The sequence below is a fragment of the Lycium ferocissimum genome, chromosome 3 (genome assembly GCF_029784015.1).
Source record: "Lycium ferocissimum isolate CSIRO_LF1 chromosome 3, AGI_CSIRO_Lferr_CH_V1, whole genome shotgun sequence".
Taxonomy (NCBI): Eukaryota; Viridiplantae; Streptophyta; class Magnoliopsida; order Solanales; family Solanaceae; genus Lycium; species Lycium ferocissimum.
Window position 1 is genome coordinate 16,420,471 of NC_081344.1, and position 5,172 is coordinate 16,425,642.

The following is a 5,172-nucleotide window of genomic DNA, read 5'->3' on the forward strand; positions in this document are numbered from 1 at the left end:
CATTAGCTGTAAATAGCTTATTTTAGGTTATTGTATATACTCCCTCTGTCCCAATTTGTTTGACATTTTTCGCTTTTCGAGAGTCAAACGAGTTATTCATTTACCGTAATTTTTTCATATGTCTTTTGAATATTTTAAATTATTGATTAGGGTGACTTATAGTACTTTCTATATAGTTTCCAAATATGTAAATTTTATTTTGAAAAATTTAAAGATTCTATGTTCAAACACATGGTCAAAATTAGAAAGTTTGACTCTCGAAAAGTGAAAAAGTATAAAAAAAAAAATTGGGATAGAAGGAGCATCCCAGTTCGTTGACTATAAAATCAGATTATTCCTTACGGTAAACATGTCCAAGAAAGTTGGTAATCACAATCCAAAACATCTCAAATATATAGTCTTATTTCACACATCCTTAGTTCTTAGTAACTCTTGAGACATAAAATATACGTCAAAAAACTATAGGAGTATCAATCTGATATAATAAAATAGGGAATTACAAACGAAAAATAAGAAGCAAGGGTTCAAATTAATGTGAGTAATGCAGGACCATAACATTATACTCAACAACAGCATCCCCACTAGTATTAAACCAATAGGTCTCTGCAGTGGCACTTCCTTGAGCCAACCTGAATATTCCAGAACCACCAACGATCGGCATCTCGCGATACTGGTGAACCATCAACGATCGGCATCTCGCGATACTGGTGAAATACAGGGTTCCTGCCAGTTGTGAACACAAAGTTCATGGCGATGATTAGACCAAACTCCTTTTGATCAGCCGAACCATAATTCCCTTGGGCTCGACCCATTATTGTCGAATTGGGTTCTGGTCTAACTGTCAGTGAGTCGTCAATCATTTCACCAAACCCAAAGAAAGTTGGAGATTTGATACTCATGTGGACTGGGCTATTCGAACTGCAGTTGGATTCTTCCCGCTAGCTATCTCGTGCAAGTAGAAATGAAACTTGGTTATCTTTTGCTTTGCATTAGGAAGTTTCTGGAACCATTGTTGCACAGATTTGGATCCTAAGACAATCCCTTGAGCCATTATTGGCATAAGAATGAAGCATAAAGCAATAGAACTACGTTGGTATTTTCCATCACTAATTGAAGAAATGCATGCGAGTGATGTACTTAGATTGTCGTAGGTGGCGCAACTTACGGGCAATGCTAGCAGATTATATATATGGGGCAACTAGATTTTCAGGTGGTAGCAAATAGCTAATATCCCTATACATGTCAGCAGTGGTGGATTCAGAAATTTTATATAATGGGTGCTTAATTATTTTTAGTTTGGAAGTTGCTACATAAAGTGGTGCTCAGTTTTTATATTTGAATTAATTACAAGATTTTGTATGCAAATAATAGGGTTTGACACAAAAAGCAATGATAGTACACTACATAGGTCCGCCACGGCATGTTAGGTATATATATAGATATGGTTGTCTCTAAACCCCAAAATACGCATATACTACCTCCGTCCCATTTTAAGCATCTTACTTTTTTACTAGGCAAAAAGTTTAGGGCCTGTTTGGAAAGCCACCCAGGTAATTGGAATTGGGTGTAAATTACAAGCGGTTGGCTGTTGTTTGACCGAGGTAATTACGCTTAGTAGAAATTGGGTGTAATTGAGAGGGTATAGTTACACTCTCCAATTCTCGGGGGGGGGGGGAGGGGGTGTAATTGGGTGTAATTATAGGATTACTTTTTAATTTTATTTTAATTTCTTTTCTTTTTTAATTTATTTTTTATTTCTAATATTTAATTTCTTTTTAATTTTATTTTAATTTCTTTTCTTTTCTAATTTCTTTCTTATTTCTATTATTTAATTTCTTTTTTATTTTTACTTTTTAATTATTTGTATTTTTAAAAATATATTTTTCTTTTTATAGAATTTATATTTCATTTCCTTTCTTCTCATTCCCAACCTTTACTTCTTGTGGTTCCATGTAATTGCTCGAATTTTTTTTAGTTTTTTAGTTTATTCATTTAGCATAACCGTGTTAATATTCTAATTTTTGAAACTACGTCTCTTAATATTAGACAAAATGAGTCATTAACAAACTTGGCATATAATAAGTGACGTTATTAAAGTAGAATTTCGTTGTGAATGAGGTTATAGACTTATATTTTCCCTTTCTTTTAAATTATAGGAGTATTTACTTATGTTACGTTGAAACATACTTATGTAACGTTGGAATTTGACAGAAGAGTATTATGTTAAAAAAAAAAAAATTTGGATTTTGAATTTAGGTTATATTTTAGATTTTAAAAATATTTGCTTTAGTACTATTGATTTGTTATTTCACTTTGCATGTTGTTTATTTTTCACTTACAGTTGATAGAATTATTGTCAAACATTTGAATAGTGTTATGGCATTATATTTATAAATATTCTTTTTTTGTCAAAGATTCAATCCCGTGATGTTCTCGCAAAAAAGGTATGCTTTTGAGTTTTATAATCAATTAAAATTTAAATATTATTAATTCGAAATTATAAATCAATTATTTTTTACAATATTAGTTACAAATGTATGATTACTAGTTAACATATTTTCAAGTAGCAATGTATTGTTAGATAACTAATTTAATATCATTTATAAAGGCACATATTTTTTAAATATTAATTTTAAATTTTTTATAATTAAATTTTATTTTTAAATTAAACCAACTGTGTAATTACACTTGTGCAACCAAACAGCACACTTGTAATTACACTGTAATTACATTATGTCAAACAAACAGGCCATTGTAATTACAATACTGTGTAATTACTAGGCTGTGTAATTACTAGGGTAGTAATTACACCAATTCCAATTACCAGGTGGCTTTGTGCTCTTAAGAAATAAAAGAAGACTTTTGAATCCTAAATTAGAGATATATGTAATGTACTAAAACATTCTTTGAATCTTGTGGTTTTAAACTTGTCATGTACGATGTTTGAATTGTCAACTTATTAAATATAGATTTTTGGGATTGATCAAAAAGAAAAGTTAGACACTTAAATTGGGACGGAGGGAGTATATATTTGCACGCTCCACTCCAGTAGACTATTCTAATATCAGTTCTCGGCTGATTACTATGATAGTTTGAGGTTGAGCCACTTGCGCACATAACGACAGGGACCGATATTCCATGTGGTTTAAGGGAATTTATTGACAATGGGCTAGTATATATAGTAGAAGCGATGGGACTGTCAATTGGCAAATTAAACACTTAATGGAAGTTCACGTCCAACCGGTAGGTAGATAGCGAATTTAAGGGTTTGTGAAAGTGAATGAACGGCTATTAGAAGAGGGTAGAGGAAAATTTGCAGAAGATCATAATTTACAATTGGGAGATTGCTTGGTTTTTACACATGAAGGTGAAATGGAGTTTGAAGTTTCCATCTTTGGTTTAAATAACTATGAGAGAGTATATGAAGGAGAATAGGAAAATAATCATACTAGCAAGAAATTCACAGATCACAAGGTTAGGTATTTGGTCTCTAATTCAGTTCTCTTTTTGTTTTTAATTTAATTCTTTTTAACCCTACCTTATGCCAAGATAGGGTAAATAGTACTGTTCTTACAATCCTTCATATAGACTTTCATTTCCTCATTTCTTTTCTTAAAAAATGACGGTGGTGTCTGGTCCAATTTTTGCGCATGCACTTCGATTATTTCTCCATGTACGTACTACCTCCCACCAACACATGTATCAGATAACCCTGTCCACTAAGGCTTAGGTAGATTCGAAAAAATCTGAACAAATATTTGAATATTAAATGTACATTAAGATTTAGATGTCTGAATCTGAATACACATATGAAATTTAAGATGTTGTATTTGCTTTGAATAAACTTGTTTCAAATACTTTTATGTAGTTTTTAAATATGTAAATTTTATTTAAAAAAAAAAATTAAAAATTCTATGTTCGAATTCACACCGAACTTAGTTAGTTTGACCTCGTACTCCGAATCAAGCCAAAAAATTGAAACGGGGGAGTAAATAATTAAGGTTGTTTGTTTTCTCAAACATTTGAATGTATAAAACTTGTTTCTATTTAAAAATTTAATATTTATAAATTTCATATAAGATACTTATAAATTAATCTAATCCTATACTAACAAAATAGTTCTAAAAATTTATATGGCAGTTACGTTGCTGGTGGTTGTGACTTGAGTGGGGCTATATATCCATCTATCGATTCGTTTCGGTTTTTAATGATATAGATTTGGTTTATCAATTTGCAGATATGCTAAATCGCTAATCGAATCATATCGATTAGTAGTCGTTAACGGTTCAGTTAATCGACTTAACCGATATGTGTTGGAACTTGGAAGCTTATAATTTTCAAACACCTCCAAATTGCATTAGAATATAATACTGAACATGTGATGCTGGTACTGCTACAATCCAAGAAGAAGAAGAAAAAGTAGTAGTCCATCGCAAGCATAATTTAGGGTAGGAAATCAATGAAAAAAAATTAGTAATACTCACATTAGAATGAAATTCAGATACACTTGGTTTGGGACACGCATTAAAGTATGTAAATTCTATAGTTAAAATTAATAAAAGAGAAGAAATGTACGGTACTAAAACTGTCTAATATACTCTTATTCTAAAGTGCTAAATTGCGATTTTATATACCAACTAGCAGATATATATCTCGCTTTCACGTAAAATTTGATGATTCAAACATATTACTGTAAAGAAATGGATCTTCAGTCTAACTCAACCCCAAAAGGTAGCTCATGAGGAGAGAATTGTCTCTGGGCATGTTGGATAATTTTGACAGTTATAAAGTATTTCATTTTAGAGAAGGTAATAAAGTCGTTGATAAACTGTCAAATTGTGGTTTAGACTATAACCACACGACTTGGTTCACAAATTTCCAATAGTTGCCTAGAGAAGTTAAAGGAGAATTCAACATGGACAAGCATCACATTCCTTCATTGAGGCATAAACACAACAAGAACAAAGTCATCCTGCATACTCAAGTTCTTAGAAACTACACTTTTGATGTTCCTTTACTTCTGAAATGTACAGGGAAGATTCTAGCAAAGAGTCAATTATTCCCAGCCCTTTTTGAAAGCTGAAATGTGTACCTACTCTTGTAATGATTGGAGCTTGTTCCAATCATGTAGGAATTTGGATTTTGGTTTTACCAATATCCAACTTTTGCTAA

At 31.5% G+C, this 5,172-nt stretch overlaps 1 pseudogene; it reads right to left on the reverse strand.

The window, feature by feature from the left end:
• Positions 1–529: 529 nt before the first annotated feature.
• LOC132050988 (dirigent protein 23-like) lies at positions 530–1,051 on the reverse strand (annotated as a pseudogene).
• Between the last annotated feature and the right edge of the window lie 4,121 nt (positions 1,052–5,172).